Source organism: Bufo gargarizans, chromosome 7 (genome assembly GCF_014858855.1).
Source record: "Bufo gargarizans isolate SCDJY-AF-19 chromosome 7, ASM1485885v1, whole genome shotgun sequence".
NCBI lineage: Eukaryota > Metazoa > Chordata > Amphibia > Anura > Bufonidae > Bufo > Bufo gargarizans.
The window spans coordinates 110,795,560-110,815,027 of NC_058086.1; the positions used below are offsets into that span (position 1 = coordinate 110,795,560).

The 19,468-nt window shown below is 44.5% G+C and overlaps 1 pseudogene; it reads left to right on the plus strand.

Moving 5' to 3' along the window:
• Nucleotides 1-1,311: 1,311 nt before the first annotated feature.
• The window catches only part of LOC122943933, a 590,299-nt pseudogene continuing 572,142 nt past the window's right edge, over nucleotides 1,312-19,468 (plus strand).

The following is a 19,468-nucleotide window of genomic DNA, read 5'->3' on the forward strand; positions in this document are numbered from 1 at the left end:
CTGAGAACTAATAAGCAATTAACTTTGTTTGTCTCAAATACACATGGCTCAGCAATCCTCAATTCTGACCTAAAATAAACCAGCAAGTAAAATGGAACCCAGGATACAAAATGAAGGTGCAATCCCTCACACCTGCTGTACTGTATCTGAATCCTGCCTTTCGGTCCCTTCCTCACCTGACCGCTACACCAGCGCGGTCTTTTCCTCTCTCTGTCTAGATTGCAGGGAGAGACATCCACATAGCTTGGCTCTGGCAGGGGTACCTGCCACTGGTCTCTGAATTGAATGATATCACTCCTCTTGGACACACTTTACAGTCTCTGTTGTTCTGTCCCACAGCAGCCTGGAAGAATCACTTTACAGTTTCTGTTGTTCTGTCCCACAGCAGCCTGGAAGAATCACTTTACAGTCTCTGTTCACATCAGCCATAAAAACGCACTCCAGCCAGGAAGACACACACCAGACTGAGCCTGGGAACATTAAACTCCTCCTACATCCTCTGGAACAAACAACTTTATTTCTCTTTTACTCAACAACACAGCAGCCTCTTGTGGCTGGAGGAAGACATCACAGTCTGTGTGTAACCTTATCATTAGCAATACAGCGCAATGTAAATTGGTGTTTCTAGGGGCTAACCCTTACAATTCCACATTGCACCATAACTCCCAGATTGTGGACCCAGTTTGCCGGGTGCAATACAGGCATGGGCCACCTACAGTTGTGTGCATAAGGCTTTGCTTAGAAGAAGCAGTGCTCACATTGGGTGCTGCCCCTCTTCAAACAGCTGAATTGCAGGGGTGTCAGATGTCATACCCTGCCGATCAGATATTGATAGTCTATCCTGAGGATAGGTCCTCAATATGCACTACCTGCAGAACCCTTTTAAGTCAACTAATGGGTGTTATGCGTTTAGACTGATTTTTCAAGCAGCAATAGCGACTGTAAGAAATCTAGAGAATGTTAAGATTATACAATCTAAGTGTAGACTGTCTAAATGTTTGACAGCATGAATAAATCTGCCCAAATGTATACATATACTTTAAAAATGTAATATCATGGCTAATACTCAGAATACACACATAAAAATGTGTTGCAAAAATACAAATGTTCATTCCACTTTAAATTATACAAGGAAACGCCTTTCTAATACTGCACATACATGGCACTTTCCATCTGGAAAGAGTAAACAGCTGTGGACTCCTTGAGTGCCTTGTTATTACAAAATCTTCACACTGACGTGGAAAGAACTGTGAAGAATTTTCCTTATTTTACCTATAGTAATAACTTTTACTTTTTTAAGGATTAATACCTGAAGTCATGGTGCAGAAAATTTGTATCATTGGGGCAGGTTCTAGTGGTTTGACAGCAATAAAATGCTGTCTAGATGAAAATTTGGAGCCCACCTGCTTTGAAAGCTCTGACGATATTGGAGGCTTATGGAGGTTCAAGGTAAGTGAAGCATGAAGGCCATGTTCACACAGTGCAGTAATGGTGCTATTTCTGAATGTTTTTGAAAGTTAAAATTGAGACCAAGACTGACAAAGTTAAACTAATGTTTCTGAATGAGAAAAAAAACAGCTGTATATATATTATGACATGTATTTCACATATGGTTGACAATTAAGGTATGCAATAGCACATGAGAAACGTTTTATTATTAGATTATCACAAATTATAATGTATTTCTTCAGGAGAACCCAGAAGATTCAAGAGCCAGCATCTACAAATCTGTTATCATAAATTCATCCAAGGAGATGATGTGCTTCAGTGACTACCCCATCCCAGATGACTTTCCTAATTATATGCATAATTCAAAAATTATGGACTATTTCCGAATGTATGCAAATCATTTCAACCTATTGAAATATATACATTTCAAGGTAAATACATTCACTTGAATTTATACGCAGAATGTACAATATATGGTACAAATGCACAAGACAAAGGTCTGGGAGGCTCTGGGGGACTAAGTAAACAGCACAAGAACAAAGGTCTAGGGGTGCACTACACAAGAACAAAGATCTGGGGAAACACAGCACAAGAACAAAGGTCTGGGGAAACACAACACCAGACGAAATAACTAGTGTTGAGCGAGCACAAAAGTGCTCGTGTGTTCGAGTAGAACACTTTGTGATGCTCGGATGCGAACACCTGAGCACAATGGAAGAACCCCAGGCACCCCCTACTCTGAAGAGGGGAGGGTGTTGGGAATCTAGTTTGGCTTGGAAGTCCCTGCTCTGAATCCATATATAGCTATATCCATATATGGAATCAGTGCTTGGGGACACCTCAGTGAATTTAGATCTAATTTCTGAAAAGTTTCTGCTGGGATTTGAACTCCCAACATTGGACATTAGAGGCAAGGTCCTTATCCACTCAGCTATAAAGCTGAATGCTAAACTGTCTGAAAAACCTTATAGTTGTTTCTGATTTAGTGAGTATTCCTATTCAGCAGAAGACTTATTTTATATTTTTGTGCAGGTTAACCTGTAGCTGTATAGTGTAGTGGTTAACATCCTTGCCTCTAATGTATAAGCTTGGGAGTTTGATTCGTGGTAGGACATAAAAACATAGGACTGTGGGAGGACAGGATGAAAACAGAGGTCTTGAAGAGCACAGCACAATAGACAAAAACAATGCAGCGCCTGGGTGCTTCCTAGTGAAGCACTCTATAGGTTTTCACATAAACATAGCATAATGGTTGTGCTTACAAGATTGAGTAACTAAAAGACTTAAGGCTCATTCACATGTCTGTGGTTGTGCTCAAATCCATGAAAAGGTGGTCAGTGATGCCTCTGTCTAGCTGTCCGTGTGTCAACCATTTTTCATGGGCATTGCAGCTTAAAAATAGTTTTCAAACCATCCCTTCCTAATGTTGAAACATGGATGAAACACGGATAGCATCCGTGGTATTCATGGATCTTAGACTATAATGGGCGTGATGGATCTGAGAACAAAATAGAGCATGCTTCCGTGCTAAAACAAAGTACCCACGGACCGTGCTAAAACACAGATGTGTAAATACACACATTTAAGTGAATGGGTACGTGTGCTGTCCGTGGAGAACACGTACAGCAAACCTACGTGGAGCACTTACGTGTGAATGAGGCCTTATCTATATATACATAAAAAAGGATGTATATATGTATGTATGTACGGTATGTATGTATGTTCCGTGATCACTCAAAAATGCAAACATCGATTTCAACGAAACTTAGTATACATATCCCTTGCTACCTGAAAAAAATCTTGTGGGGGGTCTCAGCTCTCTATGACATACCGTTCCTGAAATATTCCCAAAATATGACCTGCATTAGGAAATACAAGCCTGCAAGTCTTTCTCTTAATATCCCAACTGCCATACACATGATCACATGTCCCTTATCAGCCAATAGAAACTCGCAGCCCCTTAGTCTCCACATACACAAAGTTTTACTCCAGGTTTCCATAACAACCCAGCCATTTTTTTTCACTGCTGTAGGGTCAGCTTTAAGCTAGGGCTGCACGACACTTAGGGCACAACTACACTGATACATGCATCTATATTTGTATGGGTTTTCTGCAACTGTCGTGTCACAGTCACAGCATGTCACAGTGCGACACCATAGCCTATCATTATAAAAATTGTTGCATAACATTGGTACGACAAAATGTAGTGCGACACATGTTGTCATGTAGCCCTAGCCTTAAAGGGGCAGGGCGCTGTGAAAGTCACTGTTAAGTGGCAGGGGCAACTATTAAATGGGTGGGCAGTGTGGAGTTTGCTGTTAAGGGGGCAGGGGCCACTATTGAAGGGGCAGCAGCTGTGGCGCTCACTGTTAACCCCTTAGGGACTTAGGACATACCGGTACGCCATGTTTGCCGAGTCCTTAAGGACCCAGGGCGTACTAATACGTCCCAACTTTAAAACGCGATTGCGGCATGGCGGGGGTTAATCGGAACAGGATGTCCGCTGAAATAATTCAGAGGGCATCCTGTCACAACGCCGGGGGGGTCATGCGATCGCCGCAAACCGCAGGTCAATTCAGACCTGTGGTTTGCGGTTTTACCTTATCCGGCGGGCAGCAGTGCCATCAGGTCCCCATGCGGCTGTAGGGGGGACCCAATGGCATGGAAGGCAGCGCAATGCCTTCCTGAAGCATCTGCGCTGCTTTCCGGTGACGAGCCTGTGAGATCCAGCCCCCTGGATCTCACGAGCCGGAAGCTGTATGAGTAATACACACTGTATTACTCATACAGTCAATGCATTCCAATACAGATTTATTGGAATGCATTGTAAAGGGGATTAGACCGCCAAAAGTTCAAGTCCCAAAGTGGGACAAAAAATACAGTGAAAAAAAGTTGAGAAAATAAAGTTTTCGCCCCAAAAAATTAAAAGTTTCAAGTAAAAATCAACAAAAACATAATTTTCCTCAAATAAAGTTAAAAAAATTGGTAAAAAATAGGGGAAAAAATATACATATTAAGTATAGCTGTGTCCATATCGACCGGCTCTATAAACATATCACCGCAAAAAATAAAAAATAAAAACTGTGCTAAATAAACAATTTTTTTTGTCACCTTACATCACAAACAGTACAACAGCAAGCGATCAAAAAGGCGTTTACCACCAAAATAGTACCAATCCAACCATCACCTCAACCCGATGCAATCGCCCAAAAAATAAAAAAAAATATGGCTCAGAATATGGAGACACTAAAACATATTTTTTTTTGTTTTAAAAAAGCTGTTATTGTGTAAATCTTACATAAATAAAAAAAAGTATACATATTAGGTATCGCCGCGTCCGTATCGACCGTAAAAAATTAAAAATTAAAACTGTGCTAAATAAACAATTTTTTTGTCACCTTACATCACAAAAAGTGTAATAGCAAGCGATCAAAAAGTCACACGCACCGCAGTGTCAATAAAACCGTCATCTCATCCTGCAAAAATCATACCCTACCCAAGGTAATCGCCCCAAAAACTGAAAAAATTATAGCTCTCAGACTATGAAAACACTAAAACATGATTTTTTTTGCTTCAAAAATGAAATCATTGTGTAAAAGTATACATATTAGGTATGACAGCGTTCGTGACAACCTTGTCTATAAAAATATCACATGATCTAACCTGTCAGACGAATGTTGTAAATAACAAGAAATAAAAACGGTGCCAAAACAGCTATTTCTTGTTACCTTGCCTCACAAAAAGTGTAATATAGAGCAACCAAAAATCATATGTACCCTAAACTAGTAGCAACAATATTGCCACCCTATCCTGTAGTTTCTAAAATGGGGTCACTTTTTTGGAGTGTCTACTCTAGGGGTGCATCAGGGGGGCTTCAAATGGGACATGGTGTCAAAAAAACGAGTCCAGCAAAACCTGCCTTCCAAAAACCGTATGACCAACCTATAAGAAAAAACTCACATATAATGTGTAGATAACACTGGGGTCTAGTATAATATACTGAGCCAACCCAAAAACAGAACCAATAACCCCAAAGAAAAGTATGAGACACACATATAAAATATATGTAATTTATTGAGACATGATCACATAACAAACAATATATGAAACAAAAGGCACAAGTGTACAGGAGGTCAGATACAACCTCTCTCCCAAACACCCAACTGGCAGGGGAAAAAAAAGAAGTATGACATTCCTTTCCTTCTGCGCCCTGCCGTGTGCCCGTACAGCGGTTTACAACCACATATGGGCTGTTTCTGTAAACTAAAGAATCAGGGCCATAAATATTGAGTTTGGTTTAGCTGTTAACCCTTGCTTTGTAACTGAAAAAAAATTATTAAAATGGAAAATCTACCTAAAATTTGAAATTTTGAAATTGTATCTCTATTTTCCATGAATTCTTGTGGAACACCTAAAAGGGTTAACAAAGTTTGTAAAATCAGTTTTAAATACCTTGAGGTGTGTAGTTTATAGAATTGGGTCATTTTTTGGTGGTTTCTATTATGTAAGCCTCGCAAAGTGACTTCAGACCTGAACTGGTCCCTAAAAATTGGGTTTTTGAAAATTTCTTCTAAACTTCTAAGCCTTGTAACATCCCCAAAAAATAAAAATATAATTCCCAAAACAATCCAAACATGAAGTAGACATATGGGGAATGTAAAGTAATAACTATTTTTGGAGGTATTACTATGTATTATAGAAGTAGAGAAATTGAAACTTGGAAATTTGCAATTTTTTACAAATTTTTGGTAAATTTGGTATTTTCTTATAAATAAAATTAAAAATTTTTTACTTCTTTTTACGAGTGTCATGAATTACAATATGTGACGAAAAAACTGTCTCAGAATGGCCTGGATAAGTCAAAGCGTTTTAAAGTTATCAGCACTTAAAGTGACACTGGTCAAATTTGCAAAATAATGGCCAAGTCCTTAAGGTGAAATAGGGCTGAGTCTTTAAGGGGTTAAAGGGGCCGGCACTGTGGAGGTCACTGTTAAGGGCGTTCACTGTGGAGGCCACTGTTAAGGGAGCAGGCCGCTGTGGAGGTCACTATAATTGGGGCGGGCACTGTGGAAGTCACTGTTAAAGGGGCGGGAACTGTGTAGGTCACTGTTAAAGGGGCATCCACTGTGGAGGCCACTGTTAAGGGGGCAGGGGCCACTATTAAAGGTGTAGAACGCAGTGAAGGACACTATTAAGTTGGCAGGGGCCACTATTAAAGGGGCAGCTGCTGTGGAGGTCACTGTTAATGGGGCAGGGGCTACTATTAAAGGGGCAGGCTGCTGTGGAGGTCACTTTTAATGGGGAGGGGCCACTAATGATAGGGCAGTTGCTGTGGAGGTCACTGTTAAAGGGTCAGTCACTGTGGAGGTCACTGTTAAGGGGGCGGGCCATTGAGGAGGTCACTGTCAAGGGAGTAGGGTGCTGTGAAACTCAGTGTTAAAGGGACGGGCTGCTGTGAAAGTCAAAGTTAAGGGGATGGGCTGCTGTAGATGTCCCATTTTAAGAAGGCTGGGCACTGTGGGGGGGTCAGTGTTAAGGGGTTGGGGGGCTGTGGAGTTCACTGTTATGGGGGATACTGTCAATATATTTTAACGACACACACAAACATTACGTGCTGTCTACATCCCTATGTCCGTTTCAAGGCATCCTCAAAAATATAGAACATGTCCTATTCTTGCCCGTATTATGGACAAGGATTGGACTGTTCTATTATGGCCTGGATGTTCCGTTCCACAAAATGTGGAAAGCACACTGCCGGTATCTGTGTTTGCGAATCCACAATTTTTAGACTGCAATTGGACTGGAGTGGTGTATTTGTGCGTGAGTGTTCTGCATGCTTTTTGCTAGAAGTCGTAAAGCAGTTCATGAATGAGGCGGGATTGACTTTGTACAAGGCGACATTACGTGTATTGCATGACTTATTATTGCTGAAATTTGTGCAGTATTTGCAACGATAGTAACGATCTGTGCTATCACACAGATTTATTGAGGTCTACGCAGTGGCGTAGTGTGGGTTGCCAGCACCCGGGGCAAGCCATGTATTGCAACCCTCAACCTGTGGACACACCCCTTTTTAACAGATAATGTAGTAGATGTCACCAGCAGTCCTATGTAACACTACAGATAACACCGTAATAACTTTCTAAGTACAGATAATGTAGTAGAGGTCACCTGCAGTCCTATGTAACACTACAGATAACACAGTGATAACTCTCTGAGTACATATAATGCAGTAGATGGGTGCGAGACCCCAGAATTCAGAACATGCACAATGTGACCTGAAGTCTGGGGCCAGGATGTGGCTGGGTGGGCCATATTCTCAATCCACCCCCCAACCCTACCGTGAAACAAATATGTGGATGAATATTATTATATACAGTAGAATACAGCACCACATACCTCATCCATCCAGTGACATCTCCTATGATGTAGACTTTCTTCAATGTCTTCATTCAGAGATAAGACTGCCATGATACCTTCTTTCAGCCGCATCTCATCTCTACAGAGTTTCACAGAATCTTTTTTTAGATTCCTCACATTGCTATCATCCTCTACTATCCTCTACTATCATTATACACAGGGGACAATTATATATTATAATAATACAGAGGGGGTCATTATATATTATAATAATGCAGAGGGGCAATTATATATTATAATAATACAGATGAGGCTATAATATATACTAATAATATAGAGGCGGCTATTATTTATTCATATATACTAATAATACAGAGGGGGCCATTATATACACTAATAATACAGAGGGGGCTATTATATGTGTAAAGGCCGATTTATTGGCCTGCATTTGTGGGAGGGGTGTAGCTGCCTTTATATCCGGCATACGCCCCTCCCTCAATGAACGTCTCGTCTTGTTTCTACCTACCACACGTGCAGGCAGGTGATGGCAGCGTTCCTGGCTCACGAGTCTGCGGTCAAAGGTGAGTATGCTGCCTCATCCAGCAGCCATGTCCACGTAGTCTGGCCGGCGGTGTTTCGGCTCCCCAAGGTGAGGGGGAGCACCACCGCACCGGAACGATCGGCAAGGGAGCTACGTGCGGCTCCCCACGCGGCCATTTATTGTAGGGTTACAGGGGACAGCGTGTTCCCAACTTCGACGCAGCCATAAAGTCTTGCACGGGCCACAATGCAGTTAGATGGGAAGGTAGAGAGCCTGAGCTGGAGCAGGCTCGGTGGTCTATTAGTCAGGTCTGCCTGCTCCAGCTCAGTGCACAGGTCAGAACCCTGCTTGCTGGTAAAGATTAACCTCTTAGTGACCAAGTGTTTTTTCATCAATGTACTTGTATGAGGTCTTATTTTTTGCAGGACAAGTTATAGTTTTTAATGCACCATTTTAAGTACATGTACTGATTGATTAAAGCAAGCTGTTTTAGCTAAATCCTCCTTTGTTTAAGTCAGTGAAAGGCATATTAATGGTCACTAAGGGGTTAAAATAAAATATTTAGTATATAAGGAGGGGGGGGTACATATGTGGTTTAGGCAATTATGTTAAGCACCCTTTTGTACTTTCTCAGCAGGCTTCTCTTTAAGTTGCAGCACATTGTGTCATATTTAAAAAAATAAATAAAAAAAAAGAGGCTGTTTGTGTAGGTTAATCAGGATTTATTCTTAGTTTGGTACTATATATTATAGTACTGCTACACAGCTAAACTGAACAGGATCAGGGAAGTGATACACAGGTTCACGGTTACTACTGTGACCACTAAGGCCGAGTTCCAATCACTGTTGGGCATGCTGAACTTGGCCATGTGTATAATCCCACAAGGCCGGTCCTCCATTTCTCGTCTGTTGACCCTCCTCCCCTCAGCACCTTGTCAGGACAGCCCGGTGCACTTAGACAGTCTGGCTCTAGCGGATCTTCACATGTGGGATCACTTTCTCCACCAGTGGAATGGAATTTCCCTTTTCATTCCCGCAATATGTAGTAGTTCTCCTGTAATTTTTTCTGACGCAGCTGCAAGTTCAGGGTTTGCAGCCATTTTTGGCACCCATTGGTTGGCAGGCGAGTGGCCAGTTGAAGTCAGACGAATCCTGGGTTTCTTGCAGACCTCAGCACTATTTGAGTTGTATCCCATTGTCACGGCCGCCCGTGTTTGAGGTAGCAATTGGTCTAATTGCTCAGTTTTGTTTGTAACAGATAACGCAGCTGTTATCGATATTTTAACCAGCGGTTTGTCTAAGTCCTTACATATTATGAGTCTCCTAAGGCGTCTAGTACAACTTTCATTAATGCATCATTTCCATTTCAGTTGTGCACACTTGCCTGGTACACAAAACATGGCAGCCGATGCCTTGTCACGAGCTAATACCTCCCTTTTCTTTCAGATCATGCCAGAAGCGGACATCACAGGTGCCATGATTCCTCCGCACGAGTCACTAGTCCTGGTCTAACTGAACACCTAGCTACTGCTCACATGTTGCTTGCTAAATCCGTGTACTCAATCAGTTACTGGCAGCATTAGATGGCCTTGGGCCGAGTAGTCCATTATTGCCTTTCGGCCAATCGCCTCTCACAACCCACCAATTTGTGTCCCATATACGCCCTCTGTTGGCCAGCTTAGGTGTGGATCCAGCTTCGGTGTCTGGTCATTCATTCCGCATCGGGGCTGCATCCGCAGCTTCATAAAATCAGGTGCCGACGCACGTCATCCAAAGTTAGGTCGCTGGTGGTCATCGTGTTTTAGCAGGTATGTTCCTCATCCTAAGGTCGAAATGTCGCTTGCTTTTCAGAATCTGGTTCTGTAATTTTGTGTTGTGATAAAGGAAATCCTGCCTTTAAGTTTGCTGTTTTTGCCCTCTATTCAGGCGTCCCTACATCGCTGCGGTTACGGCATAATTCTAGCCGCTTTAGAGTTGAGGGGGCCGTAGATGTGGTAAGTTCCTTCTCGCCATCGTTAACCCCGACCACAAGTGTAAAGGCCGATTTATTGGCCTGCATTTGTGGGAGGGGTGTAGCTGCCTTTATATCCGGCATACGCCCCTCCCTCAATGAACGTCTCGTCTTGTTTCCCCCTCCCACCCTCCCTTTCATATTAGCACTCTTAAGGGGATGCCCTCTATTCAGGCGTCCCTACATCGCCGCGGTTACGGCATAATTCTAGCCACTTTAGAGTTGGGGTAAGTTCCTTCTCGCCATAGTTAACCCCGACCACAAATACTAATAATACAGAGGCAGCCATTATATATCCTAATATTACAAAGGGGCCATTATATATTATAATTATAAAGAGGGGCCATTATTAATACCCCCTCTGTATAATTATAATATATAATGGCCCTTCTGTAAAATGAATATATATTCTGGCCCCCTCTGTATAATGTGACCCCTCTGTATAATATATAATGTGGCCCCTCTGTATAATATATAACTACCTTCTTTGTTTTTTCTTCTATTTAAACTGATAATGCCCCTCACCTCCATAGTGCCCCCAGTATGGCCCGCCTTAGGGTAGTTACAGAAAAAAATAAAATACTAACTCACCTCTTTTCCTCACTCCATAACCGCTTGAGCCGTCCCAGCGCAGGTGGTCATGAACGCCTCACTGTGCCTTCCCGCGCCGCGTCCTCATGTCATCTCATGAGACCCGACGCAGCAGGTCACAGAGAGGTAATCGAGATCTCCTCTGCCATTCTACTGCCTCATAGGCTTCAGGCCTGGCCTGAAGCCTATGAGGCAAAACGGAGGGGACGGGAGCCATAGGCTCCCGTGGAACTCCGTGAAAACTCCTGGCGCCCCCTGCAATTTGGCCCCCGGGGCAACGGTCCCCCCGGCCCCCTCCATGCTATGCCATTGGGTCTATGTGTTTCAAGGGCATATGGTCCCCTTCATCAGGACAGTATTTACATATAATACATTATAAAAAACATACTTGTATTTAAGCCCAGTTTGGGCGCGCTACTGCAGGGGGAGAGGGATTTGTTGTGGGCGGGCTTGCCCTGATTGATGTGCACACAGATGCTGGATGCGCTCGTGGTTACTTTGACGGCAGCAAGTGTAGGACACGGCCGCTGACATCAGCTAATGATGCGCTGATAGTCAGAGAGGGATCCACACCTAGCAAAACATCTCACTAGTACCCCAAAAATTACGTATAGGCGGGCCCCAACCATCAAGAGTATCCTAGCCCCCAGCAAACCCAGGTAGCACAGCATCAATGAAAATAGTTCCAAAATAACAACAACATAAATGGAACTGGAGAATGTTAAATGCAGATCAAACCGGTGTCTGTGCTGTATAATTATTACCCATAACTAGTTAAGTTTTACTTCAAAATACAATGGAATGGTTTTTGCCATAAAACATATGACGTGCCACTGATCTGATTGAATGCGGGTGCGGCCTACAGTATGTGGGGGGGGACCAGGCAAGAACTACACTGTTGTATGAACCAGCAATGACAATACCAGAAACATGGTCTTTCAAGACATTGCGCTTCCACACCGGATAAAGAGAAGCACCCCAAAATGGGAAGTCTTTTGTTTTCACCAACTTGATACTTTAACTCCACACGGTCTGAATTAAATGAACGAAACAATCATATAGCAACACACCAACATACACCCCTATACATGTATGATAATATACCGTATTTTTTGCCCCATAAGACGCACTTCTCCCCCCCCAAAAAAAGTGGGGGGAAATGGCAGTGTGTCTTATGGGGCGAATGCTGCCATTTTTACATCACTAACAGCGCAGCGATGTATCAGCGGGGACGGAGGAGAGGCTGGAGGCCGACAACTGTACTCTTACACCGGGCCCCGCCGCTCACAGCAGTATACATATCTTAACACTAATCCTTAACCTCCAGTAACTTTAAAGCAGCACTATCCTGTTTGTTTACTACTTACAATCAAACTCCGGTAACAGGCAAAGCGGGCTGCGGCGTAACGTCACTCACGTCACACGCCTGTTCCTCCCACTTTATGAATGAAGCAGGCAGAACAGGCACATGATGTGAGTGAGTGAGTGACGTTACGCCACCGCATGCTCTGCCTGTTACCGAAGCTTGTTTGTAAGTAGTAAACAAACAGGATAGTGCTGCTTTAAAGTTACTGGAGGTTAAGGATTAGTGTTTAGATACGTATACTGCTGTGAGCGGCGGGGCCCAGTGTATTGGGGGACACTGTAATGGGGGGGGGGGGGTCTGTGGATGACACATACAGCATAAGATGCTATATAGTGTCATCCACAGATCTCCCCATAGCATGGTCATCCACAGATCCCCCCAATAACAGTGTCATCCACAGATCCCCCTACCTATAACAGTGTCATCCAAAGATACCCCTCCCCATAACAGCCTCATCCACAGATCCCCCTCCCCATTACAATGCCATCCACAATTACCCTATAGCACGGGAGTCAAACACAAGGCCCGCGGGCCGAATCCAGCCCGCCAGACCTCGTCATGTGGCCCGCGTAGCCGCCGCCGGCCGCCAGCCTTCACCTTTTATTATCACTTCCTGCAGGCGGCCCCCGCTCCTCCCGGCTCCTGTATCGGGTGTATCAGCTGTGAGGGAGGAAGGGCTAGGGGCCGGCATCTGCTTTTATAATGACAGCGGGGCCCGTGCAGTGACTGTATTCTACTACACGGGCCCCGCTTACTGTATAATCATATCCCTAATAGTTAATGGTTACCGTATGTATATAATCGCATAAGGAGCGCTGTGTATTACCGGTACTTACAACTACAAGCGCTCGCCGAGAGGAGGGAGGAGGCAGGCTGGGAGGTTGGGCGCTGGCAGTGTGAGTCATACGTCACGCGCCTGCGCCGCCCACTTTATAAATGAAGCAGGCGGCGTGGGCGCATGACGTATAACTCACGCTGCCAGCGCCTGTCCTCCCGGCCTGCATCCTGCCTCCTCCCTCCTCTCAGCGAGCGCTTGTAGTTGTAAGTACCGGTAATACACAGCGCTCCTTATGCAATTATATACATACGGTAACCATTAACTATTAGAGATACGATTATACAGTGAGCGGGGCCCGTGTAGTAGAATAGTCACTGCACGGGCCCCGCTGTCATTATAAAAGCAGATGCCGGCCCCTAGCCTGTGTATTGAGGGTCATTCACTACTACAGGGACACTTATGGAGGGGATCTGTGGATGACACATAGCATAAGATGCTATATATGTGTCACCCACAGATCCCCCCCATAAGTGTCACCCACAGATCCCCCATGAGTGTCACCCACAGATCCCCCATAAGTGTCACCCACAGATCCCCCATAAGTGTCACCCACAGATCCCCCATAAGTGTCACCCACAGATCCCCCATAAGTGTCACCCACAGATCCCCCATAAGTGTCACCCACAGATCCCCCATAAGTGTCACCCACAGATCCCCCATAAGTGTCACCCACAGATCCCCCATAAGTGTCACCCACAGATCCCCCATAAGTGTCACCCACAGATCCCCCATAAGTGTCACCCACAGATCCCCCATAAGTGTCACCCACAGATCCCCCATAAGTGTCACCCACAGATCCCCCATAAGTGTCACCCACAGATCCCCCATAAGTGTCACCCACAGATCCCCCATAAGTGTCACCCACAGATCCCCCATAAGTGTCACCCACAGATCCCCCATAAGTGCCACCCACAGATCCCCCATAAGTGTCACCCACAGATCCCCCATAAGTGCCACCCACAGATCCCCCATAAGTGCCACCCACAGATCCCCCATAAGTGCCACCCACAGATCCCCCATAAGTGTCACCCACAGATCCCCCATAAGTGTCACCCACAGATCCCCCATAAGTGTCACCCACAGATCCCCCATAACAGTGCCACCCACAGACCACCATTAGTTCAAAACCCACCAAAAGCACACCTTTTGGTTCAAATTTTTTTTTCTTATTTTCCTCCTCAAAAACCTAGGTGCGTCTTATGGGCCGGTGCGTCTTATAGGGCGAAAAATACGGTAACCCTTACAGTTCTGGAATGTGTTGGATAACACTGACAGCATTATGTCAGTGTTATCCAACACATTCCAGAACTGTAAGGGTCACATAGCATCATAAATCAGTATAATGCTATGTGACCCCAGTCAGCGCTTGCAGGTCAAGCTTTCAGAGCTAGTTATTACTTACATTATTACAAAAAACAGTAATAATTGAATGCAGTGACAATAATTTATGATAAGTGTGAGGGTGACCAAACTGCTGATGCGGCCCCCGATGAATTTGAGTTTGACACCCCTGCCCTATAGCATGGTCATTCACAGATCCCCCCCATAACAGTGCCACCCACAGTTACCCTCCATAACAGTGTCATCCACAGATCCCCCTCCCTATAACAGTGTCATCCACAGATCCCCCATAATAGTGTCATCCACAGACCACCATTAGTTCAAAATCCACCAAAAGCACACCTTTTGGTTCAAAATATTAATTTTCTTATTTTCCTCCTCAAAAACCTAGGTGCGTCTTATAGGGTGAAAAATATGGTATATTTTTTACTATTAATGCTTATATACACGTGTGTGTATATATATATATATATATATATATATATATACACACAAGTGTTGCTGAATATAGTATATGGCTTATTAATCTGGATTTACCCCTTTTCAGACACTGGGGATGGGGATACGCAGATGTATGCATGTGGGTGCAGGCATGTGCACATGTGGATGCACATACATGCATACATGTGGTCTTGTACACGCAAAACCCCCTCATTAATATATATTTTTTGATCCTGTAATATAAGGACCCCACTACTACTACTACTACTACTACTATCTCTACCTGCTATACTGTATATTTTTTGTTGTCTAAAAATAGGTCACAATTGTGTATTAACTTGTATACCTTTTAATGTCTGTATGATATATACATATTTGTATTTTAAGAAATCATTTTAATAAGGCCCCCCCCCCTCTCTCCCTTATTGTTTTTAATCCATTTATCTAGCCATTTATTCATTCATTTATCTCTATCATTGACTCTTCCCATGCATGATTGTATAGGTGTGTGTGTATGTGTATATATATATATATATATATATATACATAATCCTTAGTATTGTGTATATATATTGTGGGGATTTGCTCTAGTATTCAGGTTAGCTGACGCAGTATAGAGGCAAGGAACCAGGTTGCTAATCAAACTTCAGTGTTTTATTCACAGTCAGCAAAACATAACAATCTTGGTGCTTGTTCATACACAGCAAAACAAAACAATGTTCACCTAGAATCCTAGGTGTCGGTTCACACCCGGCTGAATGCTCAGCCACAGAAAAGTTCACTGGCAGGCTTCCTGGTGGCTTGCACGTCTGTTTGCAGTCTTCAGCCTTCAGCACAGAGGACTCCACAGCTTCACTGTCAGATGGACGTAAATCCACACCACCTGATGGTGCTGACTGCTTTATAAGCCTGAGTAGTCACCCACCCAGCACTTTTGCCTGCTCCCAGTAAAAGCCGTCCCGGATCAACTTTACAACCATACTAAACAGCTGAAGTGTCAGACTGCAATCTGCAATGACACTTGAGAAAAACCGGCTCTTACTGTAGCTAACCGAGGCCAGGAACCTCAGTGACACATACCGACCATCAATGATGGCCCCTTGTTGCTTCCTATCAATCAGTGCAAGCCCGCCCACAACAACGCCCCTCCCCCTGCAGTAGCACACCCAAACTGGGCTAAAATACAAGTGTGTTTTTATAATGTATTTTATGTAAATACTGTCCTGATGAAGGGGGCCATATGCCCTTGAAATGCGTAGACGTCTATAATTCTGTGTGATAGCACACTCTCGGTCTGCAACATCGTGCCTGACAGCACCGACGAAGTGGTTCCAGCATTTCAATTTTTTTATCCTGTCTCTACCGACAGCACATGAAGAAGGAGAAAAGGAAGTGGGCATATGAAGGAGGAGAAAAGAGTATAGCAGTGTACAAGATGAAGAGGGGGGAGTAAAGCACATTAAATAGCAGAAAGGGGGGTAGAGCAGATCACATGAAGGAGGAGAGGGTGGAGTAGAGTTCAAGAGGAGGGAAAAGTGCAAGTAGAGCACAGCACAAGAAGAAGGAAAAAGGGATGTGGAGCAGAGCACATGATCCAGCAGAAGCAGAAGTAGATCATAGCCTTACCACTCTTAACATATTCATACACTCACTCTCACATTAGCTGTCATGATTGTTAGCCTGCAGTAGTTTGACAGGATTCCACCTTATTGCAGGGACCAGACCTTAGGTCTGTGTGTGTGAGTGGCCAGATGGGAGTAGTTGCACTATTTTTGGTCCTGATGCTCTAGTGTGGATCCAAACTCAAGAGACAGCAACACGTGCTCTCCTCTCTCTCTCTAGAAACCTGAACTTTGATTCGAATGTTTTTTCATTTCCATATATAGAGGGTGACACAAGCCTTGTCTAGTGGTGGGTGTTGATATGGCCTTTTAAGTCTTTCCTGACCGGGCCTAATCCAAGATTTTGGATGAGGTGGTTTATTGAACCTAACTTTTGACTCCCGAAAACCCCTTTACGGTATTTCTGCATGTACTGGAAATTGTAGCAGAAAAGTCCTTAGTGCACTTAGTCCACAGCATTTACTGCATGTGGTTTGTGTCACAGAAACGCCAGTGGATTTTACAAGGGGAAAAACCTAACCATGAGGCTGCATGGCGACACTGGTCTTGCGACATCTGATCACCACTACTTTGCTGGTCGCAACAGATGTCGTGCAACCAGTGCTGCCGTCTAGCCGTACCCTAAATTGATATGGTGCAGATTTATAATACTCACAAAAGGTCTATTTACACAGCAGTTTTTGTACCCAGCATGTGGATGACATTTATTCTGCTGATACTGTACAATGATGCAGATTTGCCTCGTGAAAAAACACAAATCCACAGCTATTTTTATTCAGTCACGTGATCCCGGCCTACAGTAGATCTTTGCAATATGCCTAAAAAATGCATCTAAAAACACACATACAAAAAGATACCAGGCCTAAACAGGAATGTAGGAAGTTATTAATTCTTTATTATTTTATAATACATTATATAATATTATACTATATATTACACTATATAAGTCTATATTATAATAAATGATCTATTATACTATATATTATTACTATGTTATGTTTTGACATTGGGCCAAGATTTGTCAGTGGTAGAGATGAGCGAAACAAAGCTGACGAAGTGGAATTCAAACCGAATTTCAGGAAAAATTCGATTCACACCGAAGAAGAATTTACTCACGCTTTGTGGTAACGAATCCCATTTTTTTCCTAAAATGGCTGCTGCACGTGTGGACATGGAGAAAGGAACTCTGGGAAGGCGGTATCACCCATAGTGCCATGCATGCAGCCAATCAGCAGCCAGCCCTGTGATGTCACAGCCCTATAAATAGCCTCAGCCATCTTGGATTCTGCCATTTACCAGTGTACTTAGTGCAGAGAGAGATGTCAGCAGGCGCTAGGGACAGTGTTAGAAAAAACTGCATTGTGCTAAAAAAACGATTTACAACTCCAGGGAAAGATTATTCAAGGTGTAGGGAAAGGATAGGGAGAAATCAGTGGCGTAACTACCGGTGAAGGAGGGGAAGCAGCTGCTTTGGGGCCCGACGCCCCGGCAGCGTGTGTGGCAGTTTATTTTTAAGTTAGTTAAAAATCGTCTTCAGGGCCCCTTCACAGCAGCAGCGGCGGCGGATTCAAACCTACAACCTCCAATGTATCAGTGGCAAAGCATTTACCCACACAACCATAAAGGCTGCATTGGAACTGATTGGAACTGATTGAAAAAATATGAGACTTCTACTGTTATAGCTGGCTAAGTGTACATCTATACACATGACAGCTGCCCCAACACTGCTATATCTCTATATGACAGCTGTCCCAGCACACTCAGCTCTGCTATATCTCTATATATGAGCAGTTGTCATGTGTATAGATGTACACTTAGCCAGCTATAACAGTAGAAGTCTCATATTTTTTCAGCAGCAAGGCAGCTCTTATGGTCTTGTGGTTAGGTGCTTTGCCTCTGATACAGAAGGTCGTGGGTTTGAATCCCAGCAGAAACTTTTCTGAAATACAAGCACTGACTCCATATATGGACATACAGGGCGGGACACAGGAAGAGGCTGCATCGCATCGCTGACATGGAGGTAAGTGTTTATTATTATTTTTTTAATACCCAACTGTTACTGCCATGGGGGGAGCAGGTGGCACCTGATACTGGCACCTGATACTGGCACCTGGGGGGGGGGGGGGTGGAGCGGGAGGCACTTGATACTGGCGCATGGGGGAGGGGGGTTGGCACCTGATACTGGCACCTGGAGGGGAGGGGGGGTTGGCACCTGATACTGGCACATGGGGGGGGAGAGAGGCACCTGATACTGGCACATGGGGTGGAGAGGGGTTGGCACCTGATACTGGCACCTGGGGGGGAGGAGTGGGAGGCACTTGATACTGGCAAATGGGGGAGGGGGGTTGGCACCTGATACTAGCACCTGGGGGGATGGGGGGTTGGCACCTGATACTGGCACATGGGGGGAGAGGCACCTGATACTGGCACATAGGGGGAGAGGGGTTGGCACCTGATATTGGCACATGGGGGGACCGAGCGAGGCACTTGATACTGGCACTTTTTTGGTGGGGGGTGGCACTATGATACTGGGACATGGGGGGAGGAGAGAGGCACTTGATACTGGCACCTGGGGGGGAGGGGGGTTGGCACCTGATACTGGCACATGGGGGGGGGAGAGGCACCTGATACTGGCACCTGGGGGGAGGGGGGTTGGCACCTGATATTAGCACATGGGGGAGAGGCACCTGATACTGGCACATGGGGGGGGAGGGGTTGGCACCTGATACTGGCACATGGGGAGGGGGGAGGGAGAGAGGCACTTGATACTGGCACTTTTTTTGTGGGGGGTAGATGGCACTATGATACTGGGACATGGGGGGAGGAGAGAGGCACTTGATACTGGCATGTGGGGGGGGGGTTGGCACTCGATACTGGCACATGGGTGGGTTTGGCACTATGATACTGGC